The sequence below is a fragment of the Balaenoptera musculus genome, chromosome 3 (assembly GCF_009873245.2).
Source record: "Balaenoptera musculus isolate JJ_BM4_2016_0621 chromosome 3, mBalMus1.pri.v3, whole genome shotgun sequence".
Taxonomy (NCBI): domain Eukaryota; kingdom Metazoa; phylum Chordata; class Mammalia; order Artiodactyla; family Balaenopteridae; genus Balaenoptera; species Balaenoptera musculus.
The window spans coordinates 90,852,874-90,867,073 of NC_045787.1; the positions used below are offsets into that span (position 1 = coordinate 90,852,874).

The following is a 14,200-nucleotide window of genomic DNA, read 5'->3' on the forward strand; positions in this document are numbered from 1 at the left end:
AGGTTGATGTAAAAACAAACAAAAAAAGGGGGAGAAATCAAAAAAAGAGTACAGATCACTATGTCTCATACTGTCCATCTTGTTCTGGTAAAAAATAAAAGGATTGTATAAAGATAAAATTGTCATTGAAAGGATATACAAAAGTACAGTCACTGCCTCTGGAAAAAACGGTCTCAGGTCTGCTGAGAAGAAGCTTTCCTTTTCATTGTACATCTTTGTGTAAAGTTTGAAGATCAGAGCAAAAAGTTGGTTTTTTGAAGAGACTGATTATGATTAGAGAGAGAGAAGAGCCCAAACATTTAAAATGAACAAAATTCAAAGGTGGGGGGAACTGACTCAAGAAGATAAAGAAAATCTTAAAAGTTCTGCAACAATTGAAAAACTGGAGCAGCAGTTAAATATTTCCCCTTTCCTTCTCCTAACAGAAAAAATTCCAGATTCAAATGGTTTTACAGACACGTTCTACCAAACATTTGAGGAACAAAGTATTCCAACCTTTTCTTTGTTTTTTATAAATTTATTTATTTTATTTATTTATTTTTGGCTGCACTGGGTCTTTGTTGCTACACGCGGGCTTTCTCTAGTTGCGGCCAGTGGGGGCTACTCTTGGCTGCAGTGCACGGGCTTCTCATTGCTGTGGCTTCTCTTGTTGCAGGGCACGGGCTCTAGGCGCGTGGGCTTCAGTAGTTGTGGCACATGGGCTCAGTAGTTGTGGCTCGCGGGCTCTAGAGCGCAGGCTCAGTAGTTGTGGCACACGGGCTTAGTTGCTCTGCGGCCTGTGGGATCTTCCTGGACCAGGGCTTGAACCCGTGTGCTGTGCATTGGCAGGCGGATTCTTAACCACTGCACCACCAGGGAAGTCCCTAAGGTACTAATTTTCTTCTTGATACAGCTTTAGCCATGTTTCATAGGTTTTAGTATAAAATGTTTCCGCCTCTATTTCTTGATAATTCATAATTTTAATACTGATTTCCTCTTTGACTCAGGGATACTTCAAAGATTCTTCTCAATTATTAGGTGTATAAGATGACTTGTGAGTCATCTTTTTATTGCCACTGATTTATTGTTTATTAGATTGATTGGAGATTGTTGCCTACAAATGTTACCATTCTGAATTTTTTAAGGTTTGCCTTGTAGTCAAGAACATGACTAATTTTCATAAATAGCTCACTGAAATTTAAAAAAAGGAAAAAGTGTACAAAGTCCTCAAAGTTATATACCTATTTATTGACTGTAGCATATTATTTAAATCCTCTGCATATCTGTTAATTTTTGTACTTGATAGGTGAAATTTAGAAACCCTACCATTTATTGCATATTTACAATATGTCATGTAATACAATAAGTACCATATATTAATATATATGTAATTTAATCTTCCCAACTGTGAGGTAGGTATCACTTCCCATTTTAGAGTTAAGGAAGCTGGGACTTCAAAATGGCAAATAATTTTCGTAAAAACACAGATCATGTGGCTAAACCAGGATTCAAACTCATATTTGTTCCCAATGCTCATGCTCCTAAGACCATGTAAGACCTCTACAGGACTTTCATGACCTGGTGTACCCGATACCAGTCTATGTTCCAAACTTATTTTCTATTAAGTTCCAGTATAACCCTTCTCCTTAAGTAATTCCCTCTTCACCATTCCATACAAACTATTTTGTACTTCTGCTCATAATTCATCTCCTTTTTTGAATGCCCCATCCTTTTCCCCTCTGCTTTGCTATCCTTTAAGGCCCAATTCTGTTGCCTTACATAAAACCTTCCTGGGGCTTCCCTGGTGGCGCAGTGGTTGGGAATCTGCCTGCCAATGCAGGGGACACGGGTTCGAGCCCTGGTCTGGGAAGATCCCACATGCCACGGAGCAACTGGGCCCGTGAGCCACGATTACTGAGCCTGCGCGTCTGGAGCCTGTGCTCCGCAACAAGAGAGGCCGCGACAGTGAGAGGCCCGCGCACCGTGATGAAGAGTGGTCCCCGCACCGCGATGAAGAGTGGCCCCCGCTTGCCGCAACTAGAGAAAGCCCTCGCACAGAAACGAAGACCCAACACAGTCATAAAATACATAAATAAATAAATAAATAAAAAGAATGTGAATTTAAAAAAAAAAACAAAACAAAAAACCTTCCTGTCTCCTACAGCCAGCCAGTAATGAGTCTTCCTGCTGATTGTACAGTAAATACTATACAACTTGGCTTAACTGTTCTCTAATTATTCCACTTTACTTTGGCAAGTTTTGTTTTCTCCCTTTAAAACAAGGTTTGTATCTAGTACTTAGCTTTTGTAATTCCCAAAATGCTTTACTCAGTGACAGCCACAAAAAGATAAATACATGCAAGAATAAACAGCCATGGAGAGCAAAGAAGAGAAAAAAGAGGGCACAGATTCAGAGAATGTCCAGGATGACTTTCCCATTAAAAGAGTAAGATGATGGATTTCTCTCTATGCGATTCAAATCGACAAACATTTGAGAACTTATTATTCACAAGACACCGTGCAAGTATTATAAGGAGATTTTTGTGGGTTGAATTGTGTTTCCCAAAATGATACATTGAGTCACAGGTAGCTAATCCCTGGTACCTGTGAAAAGTGACCTCATTTGGAAACAGGGTCTTTGCAGCTGTAATCAAGTTAAGATAAAGTCTTACTGGATTAGGGTGGGCCCTAAATCCAATGACTGGTACACTTAAAACAAGGCCACGTGAGGAAGTGAACACAGAGACACAGGAAAAAGGCCAAGTGACAACGGAGGCAGAGACTGGAGTGAGGCAGCTGCAAACCAAGGAATGCCGAAGACTGCCAGCAACCACCACGAGCTAGGGAGAAAGGCACGGAACAGATGCTCTCTCGGAGTCTCCAAAAGGAATCAACTTTGCTGACGCTCTGGTTTTATACTTCCAGCCTCCAGAAGTGGGACAGAATACAGTTCTATGATTTTAAGCCACGAGTGTGTGGTACTCTGTCACAGCAGCTCTACAACACAGGGGAAAAGATAAATTGACATGTTCCTTATTCTCAAGTATCTTATTAACTAGCAAATGGGTAGTATTCCAGTAGGAAGGGGAAATAGGATCCATATACAAATAAATCAGACGTTTGTGTCTCATCTTACATTCTCTTGGCTCACTTTAACTCTAGTCATTGCCGCATCAATCAGCTCACTGCAAGAGATAAACTGACAGCACAACGGCTGTCAGGTATCCTTTTGCTTTCTGTTCTAGTCTCAGTGACACCCCAGTGTGGGTCCCCAGCATTCATGCATATACAGCCTATAAAAGAGTGAACACTTGTCGGGACAATCCTTGACTAAAGGGGAATGGGAGCTAGTAAATATAATTCTTTTCCTTAGATGGACAATTTTATATGGCTTCTCTAAAAGTCCCAGCTTTCAGGACTTTCCAAATTATCCAAAGTGGTGACCAACTTGAGAACATATACTTATACTGGCTGTCCCTCTTCGCTATTTAACACTTTCTAAGCCACTACTCCTGTTCCCTGGATCACTTCCCAAAGCAAGTATTTCGCACAAGGCCTTGTCTCAAGATTCTGACTTACAGGGGACCCATGCTACGATACAAATTACCTACAATTCAGAGGCAAGTTTGGGTCCAAAAGATTGATATAGAGTCTATGGGAGTCACACCTTGCTGAGAAAATTGGAGGTAAGGGCACAAATATGGACTGGAGCTTCATTGTGGCTAGCTATCTTCACAGTGTGAAGAAGATGAGATTTGGATAGAGAACCCACAGAAATGGTACGATAACAAGGCTAAAAGGTACAAAGTCACGTTGCTTTAACGTTTCTCAGTTTCTATTATAAACAATGTCATTAGTAGCTAACATACTGACAGATAATTTATCATTTAATTAATGATAATAAAACCAAGAATCTAAAAATAGCTAGTGGAATATATATTTCAATATTCTTCATTGGATATCTGCTTACTATCTTAGTCACCATTGTATACCATACTATAAACAAATCTGGAAAATCTGAATTTACCCAAAAAAGTAATGTTCACTCACAAAAATACAACTTTAAAAAAACCACTTCGGCTTAATACAAGGAACTGTATGTGTATGTCTGAAAACAGATGAAGACCTGTATGTGTATGCCTAGAGTAGACAGAACAGTGGCCCCACAAAGATATCCATGTCCTAGTCCTGGAGACCAGTGAATATGTTACCTTACAAGGCTAAAGGGACTTTGCAGATGTGAACAAGTAAAGGCTCTTAATATGGGCAAATTTTCCTGGATTATATGGGTGGACTTACTGTAATCACAGGGTTTTATAAGAAGGAGAGAAAACTCAGAGTCAGAGAAGGATATGTGAAGACAGAAAGGGGGTCGGAGTCAGAGTGAGATTTATTGTGCTGCTCGCACAAAGATGGAGGAAGAGGCCATGAGCCAAGGAATGCAGCTGGACTCTAGAAGCTGGAAAAAAGCAAGGAAATGGATTCTCCAGATAGTCTATGAAGGAAGTACAGCACTGCTGCTATTATGATTTTGGTCCAATGGAAACCATTTCAGAATTCTGATCTCCAGGGTTGCAAGATAATAAATTTGGGTTGTTTTAAACACTAAGTTTGTGATAATTTGTTACAATAGCAATACCAAAAATTTCCTATGATCCAGTGATCCCTCTCCAAAGAATAAATTTCAGTGAAATCTCACTGACTGCGTAGTGATCTTAAAATAGATCCACAATTTCTTTGACCTTATACCTTCAAAAGTGGAGCTTAATTCATCTCCTCTTGTGTGGGCTGGACTTAGTGACTCACTTCTAATACAAAGAATACGGTAGAAGTGATGGGCTATGTCATAAATGGCTTCCTTCTTGCTCTTTCTCTCTGGGATCACTGGGGAAGCCAGCTGCAATGTCATGAAGACTCTCAGGCAGCCCCTTGTAGAGACCCATGGAAAAGAAGCGAGGCCATGAGAAACAGACTGTGAGTGAGCCATCTAGGAAGTGCATCCTCCAGTCCAGTCAAGCCTTCAGATGACTGTAGCCCTGGCTGACATCTTAACTGTAACTTCATGAGAGATTCTGAACCATATACCCAATTAAGATATTCTTGAATTTCTGCCCCAGAGAAACTCTAAAGTAATAAATATTTGTTGTTTAAGCCACTAAGATTTGGGGTAATTTATTGTACACCGATATGTAACTAAAATAGTCCATAAGAAGTCATATACAAGAATGTACACCACAGCAAAGTTTGTGGTAAAGAGATTTGGAAAAAACCTAGGACCTTCACATCTGATAAGACACTACAGAACATTAGATAGCAGCGTTAGAACCACAAACTACATGGACATAAAGTAAAATAGGTCTTAAAAACAGTATCGAGTTAAAAATGTTCAAAAGTTATGTAAATTAAAAACATAAATTTGGGTACATACCCCCAAAGAAGTGAAAGTAGGAACTCAAAAACAGATATTTGTGCATCCATGTTCAGAGTAGCATTATTCACAAAAGCCAAAAGGTGGAAGCAACCCAAGTGTCCATTGAAAAATGAATGGATAAACAAAATGTGGTATACATACACTGGAATACTATTCTGCCTCAAAAAAGATGGAAATTCTGACACATGCAACAACATGGATGAAACCTGAAGACATATCTTATATGAGGTTCTTAGGGAAGTCAAATTCATAGAGAAAGAAAACAGAATGGTGGTTGCCAGGAATTGGGGGGCAGGAGAAAACGGAGAGTTAGTGTTTACTAGGTAGAGTTTCAGTTGGGGAATGTGAAAAAGATCTGGAGATGGACTGTGATACATTCACAGCAATATGAATGTACTTAATGCCACAGAACTATATATACACTTAAAAATGGTTAAGCTGGTAAATTTTATGTAGGTATATTTTACCACAATTAAAAAAACCCTCATTAATTATAAAAAAGACAAAATGCTAAATATTTCACAAGAATTAACGCATATTTAAGAACATATGTGAATGAATGCCTATAAGGGGAGTGGGAATAGGGCCTGGGAATAAAGGGGAGAAGGCTTGCCTTTTATGGACTGATGATGTCATGATTTGATTTACAAAAACAATGTTCAAGAACATATCTATTACATAACATGTGAGATGTCACCTATACCAAAACAAGAAACCGTCTAGGTAGCTTTCCTTCTAAGAGGTGAACTTACAGAAATCAAGAACCACAGATTATTGACTATTAGAACTAGAACATCTAGAAATCACTTCATCTAACCTCATTTTACATTCAAGGCACTTAATACTTCAAAAGTAATTTGCTTTTCAGAATTATCTGCTATTCCAAGCAGATTTTACAAGGCATGGTGTTTCAAAGAGCAAACCACCACATTCTTTCAGTTAGAAGACATTTTAGATGATATAAATCTTTAAAGATCCTAGGAGTAGCCAAAGCAATCAGTGTTTTCAATGCAATAGCAATAATATTTCACATAGTTCTATTGTAAGTTTCTTAGAGGTTAGCTTCCATGTCTTATTTGATTCTTCTGAACCTTTATAGGTCTGGCATTTAGTAGGTACTCAAATGTGTAGTGAATGTATTTCCTCAAGTCATCTTTTCTATATTATATTGCCCTATCCTATATTATGTGCTATGTAAAATTCCAGAGTGTAGTACCAAAAAAAAAAAAAAAAAAAAGAGGGAGGTCAAAATTAAAGAGAACATTTAATATAAAAGGACTGTTAAATTATGTAAAATTAGTAAAAAAAAAAAAAAAAAAAAAAGAGAGAAAAATGGTAAAATAATAATCCAAAGAGCAATGCATGAAAAGACTGCAATTAATAGCTTTGATTCAGTTCATAGACCTACTTATGAATATTTAACCTTTGAACTCCTTAATAGCTCAATTCTGGCAATATCAACTAACAATGAATAATTTCAAAGACCACTAAAGCCAACAGTACAGTCTTATATTAGGTATTTCATAATATAAGGGGAAAGAAATCAACTTTTCTTACTTTAGTTCTTTATTTCTTATTTAATTCCAAAAAATATCTCAATCTAATACTGTTCTGTTTAGTTGAGTTTAAGTTGATCAATAAGATGATAGTCTCATAGAGTTAGAACAAAATAGAAGACTTATGTTCTTTACATCCCTATATAATACATGACCTTGGATAAAGTCACAACATATGCAATTAGGAATAATCTAACATTAAAATGAAAATAATGCTACATTGAGCTGTTTAAATCATAAAATAAGATAATTTATGTAAAAATAAGAATCATAAACTCTCAAAAACTATACCAATTGGAGTTCAAAGAAATGAATGGTATTAGCTGTTAAATTTCACTTGAAAAAATTTTTTTAAATTATTGAAAAAAGTTTCTTGAAGGATCTTCTGGAAAATTTGGATAAACTGCAAAAAACAAAAAATAAATAAATTTCACTTGAAAATTTAATGCAACACCTTTAATTCTAGGTACAGTTTCCATAAGATTTTAAAAAGAGATCCTAAGAACTATTAACCCTGATACCCATGACTAAATAATTCTTAAAGCAAAAATAGTTTTAAAAATAAAGAATAAAATCGCTTATTTATCAGTGAAAACTTTACATAGTCTAATTTTATTCAAGTCCAATTCCTTATTATCTTGAAAAAAATTACTGAAACAAAAATTATAGGTTCTTTCAAGACTTTCTATTACATAAACACTACTTAAGAGACATTGATCCTGGAGGGCTTTATAAAGCCACTGCCATCCTGTTCAGAGAGTAGGGAGATGTGACAAGCTGGCTACCATAAATAGGCATAAAGATAAGGCATTTAAAACTGTACTCAATCTGAAAACTTGCTTTTAGACATTTAATGAAACAAAAATACAGTGCAACGGAAACACTCTATATCAAGAGTATATCTTATGAATATTCACTAAACAGAAATATACCTAAAAGAAAAATCATACTGCTTTAATTTGAAATATTTGCCTATAGACTTTATTCAATGATATCTAAAACTGACCAGAGTAATAAAAAATTACTTAATAAACACAGACCTTAAATATTAAGCCTATGAAAAATTTATCACTGTAACTTTTCACAAAGTGATTTACATTATAAAGTGATTTACTCTTGAGTAACCTAATTAATAGCATAAAGCTATACTAACAAAGGAAAAGATCCACTGCTTCATACATAATTTATTAAGATTTCCTATAGGATTTATTTAAAGCAAAGAATTTGAGCATCTCTTTTGTGATATAGAATCAAAGTGTCTGATAAATTCCACTGTCAAAACATTCATAGCCTGATATTCTTCCTACTTTAAAAAACTAAGTTATTCTTTCTATCCAGGTTGTAATTATAAACTATGGCTTTTTGTAAATAGACTTCTACCGCCAGCATTGCTGCAAGGGTTCTTATTCCTCTGCAGTTATCTTTCCAGCCTGGGAAGGAGAAAAGCACTGCTGCAGTCATCTGCAAAAAAGGCACTACCATTGCATCTTAAAACTAACAAAGACACTGGTATCTTTTTGCCACCCTATACACTGGCAGTTCACTTAGAACTGCAAAAGCAGGCACTTTTGGTAACCCAAATTTCACGGATCAACCAAAACCACCACTGAAGCTCTGCAGTTCCTGCCTCCACCTCTTCCTCCTCTCCCAAGGAGCCCTTTCCACTAGGTTCGTAACAGCCATCAGCAGCAGCTTCGTAACCCCTCTCCTGGCTACCGCTGCATGTGTCCTTGTGGCCAGGGAGGAAAAGCAGCCTTTCAGTGGGCTAAAGCTTTTGCTCCTCGCCATGAATATGCTCCATTCTTTGTTGTCCTCTACCCGTTTCCTTAGATACTGTTATTCCACTCGACTCTGTCAACATGCATTATAAAAACAAAACCTCCTTCTAGCTTCAAAAACAGCTCTTTCTCACCAGACTCCCCTTAACACTCCCACCCCTCCCCCCCTTCTTCCTCTTCTGTCAAAAACCCTGGATCAGAAGCACAGGAAATCCATCTCCTGTGCTGCAATGGGGGGTGGGGGGGTGGGGGGGAGACGCCCCTGCCTCCTCGCTTGGCATGTGGCATCAGACCCTGTGCCAAGGAAAGACCATCGGCTTTAGGCAGTGCAAGGGAAAATCGCCTCCTTCTCCCCCGGCAGCTAGCCGGGCCATCGTAGCTCCAGCACCTACCCCATTTCCGAGCTCAGCAGCACCTCCATTCCGTCTCCAGTGACACCCAGGCGGGCTGCGCCAATACAGCCACATGTCGGTCACGTGTGCCCACGCCCAGCCAATCGGAGGGTCCCCGACGGGAAAGGGGAGCGCCCTGGTCCGCATCCAGCGGATTACACAGCTGCTTCACGCTCCGCTTCCCGACCTGCACTCCACAGCACTCCGCACTCCGTCCGCACTCCGCAGCAGGACACAGGGCCCCGCCCCGCCCCACCCCACGGCTCCGAGCCCTAGCCCGCACTTAGTGCTCACCGACTCCACCTCCGGGCAACCCACTGGAGCTGATGGAAGCGGACAAGCATAATGCGGGTGCGGGTGGGGGAGGCCCACGGCGCAGGAAGATTAGCACAAGATACAGGCGGTGGGTGGGTAATAAATTACATCTCATTCGCTAAGATTTACATGCTTGCAACACAGAGAAACAGAATTTTACTAAATGTATTAAAACGAATAATTTTACATTACGTATCACCGATTTGTTAGGTAAATCACTGGAACTGTGTTTGAATTAAAAATACAGTCTCCAGAAAAGCTATGGTGGCAGTACAGTAGAGTAGTTGAGATCAGAATCATGGGAGCCACACACTCTGGACTGAATCTTTGCTCCCGTCACTTACTAGCTGTGTGACTTTAGTCACTTTCATTTCCCCAGCAAAACGGGAGTAGAAATGTTGAATAGAGAAGTTAATATATAGGAAGCAGTATCTAGAGCAGACCCTGACACAGTAAATGCTGTTAGTCACTACTAATCTGAGACTTAAATATTTTAATGCAAATTCTGCATTTCACTTAAATTTAACCAAGTGAAGTTTGAATTACTAATTTTTTAAAATAAATTTATTTTATTGTTGGCTGCACTGGGTCTTCATTGCTGCGCGCGGGCTTTCTCTAGTTGTGGTGAGCGGGGGCTACTCTTCGTTGCGGTGCGTGGGCTTCTCGTTGCAGTGGCCTCCCTTGTTGCGGCGCACGGGCTCGAGGCACGCGGGCTTCAGTAGTTGTGGCATGTGGGCTCAGTAGCTGTGGCTCGCGGGCTCTAGAGTGCAGGCTCAGTAGTTGTGGCGCACGGGCTTAGTTGCTCCGCGGCATATGGGAATCTTCACAGACCAGGGCTCGAACCTTTGTCCCTTGCATTGGCAGGCGGATTCTTAACCACTGTGCCACCAGGGAAGTCCTTGAATTACTAATTTTTATGAGTTAAAAGGACAAAATCCAAATTGCCAAGAATTTAAAGTGGATTTAAATTCTGTTTAAATGGGGATGGGGGTGGAATCAGTTTTCATGATCTATTTCAAATTTAAAAGGATACTTAACTTTAGGTTTTTTAATGAAATGTATTTACTCTAATCTTTTAATTTTTCAAATTAATAGCATGAAAAGCAGCAAGCAAGCTATTAAACAGCACACTTGGAGCAATTTCATTTTATTAAAAATGGTATAAATTAGAAAAGTAATAGACAAATAGCAAAATGCTCGTAGATGTACACACAATGGATGTTCGCAGTGGTTATCCATGGAAGGTGGGATTATGGAATGACTTCTGCTTTTCCTTTCTGCTTTTGGATATTTTTTCTTTATCTCTGTATTATAATGCCTAATATATAGCAAATACCCCCTAAATATTTGTTGAATGAACAAATGAACCAACATCAATCACATATTACTAGTAATTTACTAGTAAGTAGAAAAATTATATATTATATAAAAATTTAAATATTTTTAGAAACACTTTCCCTTGATATTTGAAATAAAGGAAACATAAATCAATTTGGTTCTATCTTAAATATCTCTTTTGTCAAGATGACTTAGTTTTACAAAAGGCTTTCAACATTCTCTTACTGAAAGTGCATGATTCATTGAACAGGACTTATTTATACAGTCATCAACTATTTGTGACAAATTCTGAATAGATAATTTCTCATAAGGCCTAAAACTTCTGGAAAGGAAAAGTACCCTTCTAAACAAAGAATACATTTTAGAAGCTCCTAAAATAACTTAGTACCCTAAGAAACAACTCTATTACTCTTGACTCAGACTATGACTCAAGCTATTATTTAGTATACCAGTTTGTAGCCAAAATATTTGTCTAAATTTTTATTACATGTGTTGTAACAGTGTTTCAAATGACAAAATTTTAAAGAAAGCTATGACCATTATATGTTCACCAATCAATAACACTCAAATCAATCAAAAAGCAAGCCAATCTAAAAACTTTACATTTTACAATGTGGCCAACTGAATTTGTTCAGTAAAATTTTCAAACCAGTTTTCTCAGATTCCACAAAAGTTTGATTTGAATTTTGTATTAAAAATATACTTAGCTAGGGCTTCCCTGGTGGCGCAGTGGTTGAGAATCTGCCTGCTAATGCAGGGGACACGGGTTCGAGCCCTGGTCTGGGAAGATCCCACATGCCACGGAGCAGCTGGGCCCGTGAGCCACAACTACTGAGCCTGCGCGTCTGGAGCCTGTGCCCCGCAAAACGGGAGGGGCCGCGATAGTGAAAGGCCCGTGCACCGCGATGAAGAGCGGTCCCCGCACCGCGATGAAGAGTGGCCCCCACTTGCCTCAACTAGAGAAAGCCCTCGCATGAACCGAAGACCCAACACAGCCAAAAATAAAATAAAATAAATAAATAAAGTAGCTAAAAAAAAAAATATATACTTAGCTATTTTTAAAACAATTAAAAACATATACAATCAAAATGTTTTAGACCAAATTTGAAAACAATGGAGGTCACTGAAGCATTAATTTGTGCTACTAGGTTTATATGTATCTCAGAATAAAGCTCCTGCCATCCCTATTTATATAAAAATGTTATCATTCAGGCTACATACATATGTATGCATTAAAAGTATTTTCTGATCAAAATTTACTACAGAAATAAATTGTACATTAAGGTTATTATAAGACTGTACTGACAAACGTGCCCCTGATTTCAAGTATCTGTGCTCATTATGATTAGCTTTACTGTTTTTAATAAATATTACTAAGTAAATGTTATAAATATGAACACATAGTTCATGTTAAAAAAATAAATAACCTCTGAAACTTCTGTAACTTAAAAAAAAAATTGATGACTCAATAGAAATAATAGGATTCTTAATGTCTTAAATCCTGCATTCTATTTTAACATGAACATGTTAGGCCTAATTTAAGACTTGTGATTTTAAAAACTGACAAGAATATGGGCAACAATATCAACTAGAATAAAATGAGTTAAAATCAGTGCTCTGAATTCAGTTATCTCAACTCGTACTTCAATACTTAACTCTTTCTTTACTGGAGACCTCAGATACATTGATAGCAGAACAGAATCGATTTATGCCTACAAAGACATCAACAAAAGTTTTTTTCTTTAAAAATAATAATTATGTATTGTAAAAGCACATGCTAATGCAAGTTCTCCAGGTGCTAAGCAACCAAATAAAGCTCAAATTCATTTAAAAATCTTCCAGTCTTCAGATTCATACTGGGTTAGGGTATGACAAAAAATCCTAAGAACAGAATAAAGTGGGTCAAAGACCGAAGACCAATTCTCCCAGTGTTTCTGTACTTCTCCTGGGACATGGGAAGGAGCTGAAATGTTGCGATGGAAATTGAATTTTTAGTGATGTATAAACTAAGTGAGAGATATATGCATGGTCTTCTACAAGCCAGACATATAGATGTGTTCTGTGTTACCTCAAAAAGCAGAAGTTTCTCAAAAGAAATGTTTCTAGCACCAATAATAGAATCTTAGTGTTTTTCCCTCCAATCTTTCTCCTCTCTAATCAGCAAATATCAAAATAGACTTTTACACCCCTGCTCAAGAATATTTCACGGCATTCTGTTACTGACAGTGGAAGTGAGATAGTTTGGAGTTTAATTGTAGACTGCCTACGCTAAAAGGCTTCCTACATGTATTAAGTTTTCCATGGCCGCCATAACAAATTACCACAAATTTAGTGGCTTAAAACAACAAAATTTATTATCTTACAGTTTTGTAGTTCAGAAGTCCAAAATGGGTCTCACTGAGCTAAAATCAAGGTGTCTGCAGGGCTCTACTTCTTTCAGGAGGCTCTAAGGGTCAATCTGTTTTCTTGCCCTTCCAGGTTCTAGAGACCAACTATATTCTTGGTCCAAGGCCTTTTTCCTCCATCTTCAAAGCTAGCAGTGGTGGCCTGAGTCCTTCTCAATTTGCAGCACTGTCACTTTGCTTCTATTGTCATTATCTCTTTCTCTGAATCTTGTTCTTCTCTTCCCTCTTTTAAGGACTTAAAAACCGTTCTTACGTTGGCCCACCTCAATAATCCAACAATCCAGGGTACCTCATTAGCAACTTTATTCCACCTGCAACCTTAATTCCCCTTTGTAACATAATCTAACATATTCATAGGTTCTAGGGATTAGGAACTGGACATCTTTAGGGAGCCATTATTCTGCCTACCACACTAAAGCTTTATCTTCAACTATTCCAGAACTTGCATCCTAATACCAGTCCAATCAAACTAAACACTTAGCCATTTCTTTTTTAAAAAAATAAATTTCTTTCTTTATTTGTTTATTTTTTGGCTGCGTTGGGTCTTTGTGCTGTGCTCAGGCTTTCTCTAGTTGCGGCGAGCAGGGGCTACTCTTCGTTGTGATGCGCAGGCTTCTCATTGTGGCGGCTTCTCTTGTTGCGGAGCGTGGGCTCTAGGCGCGCGCTCTTCAGTAGTTGTGGCTGGCGGACTCTAGATCGCAGGCTCAGTAGCTGTGGCGCACAGGCTTAGTTGGTACGCAGCACATGGGATTTTCCAGGACCAGGGCTCGAACCCGTGTCCCCTGCACTGGCAGACGGATTCTTAACCACTGCGCCACCAGGGAAGTCCCCACTTAGCCATTTCTAAAACTCACCTTAGACATAGAACTTTCTGCCTTTACTATAATGTGGTACAGTAGAAGGCTCCAGCATATGGAGACTGAAGAATCAGGTTTAAAGTTCTGCATCTTTCACTTTGTAGCTCTGTGACTCTGGATGTTACTTAACTATCCTAAGACTTGGCTACT

The 14,200-nt window shown here is 38.4% G+C and overlaps 1 protein-coding gene across 6 annotated transcripts in view; it reads right to left on the minus strand.

Annotated features, from left to right (window-relative positions):
• Positions 1 to 14,200, minus strand: part of APC (APC regulator of WNT signaling pathway) — a 136,741-nt gene that overhangs the window by 93,621 nt on the left and 28,920 nt on the right. The window contains exon 1 of one of the 6 annotated variants that reach the window (XM_036845864.1): positions 12,445 to 12,465. The exons of 4 other annotated variants lie outside the window; for them this stretch is intronic. The gene's annotated coding sequence lies outside the window, so the exon portion shown is untranslated. Of the gene's footprint in view, positions 1 to 9,135; positions 9,236 to 12,444; positions 12,466 to 14,200 lie in introns of those variants that run through there. One more of the 6 variants, XM_036845863.1, reaches the window with a different exon arrangement.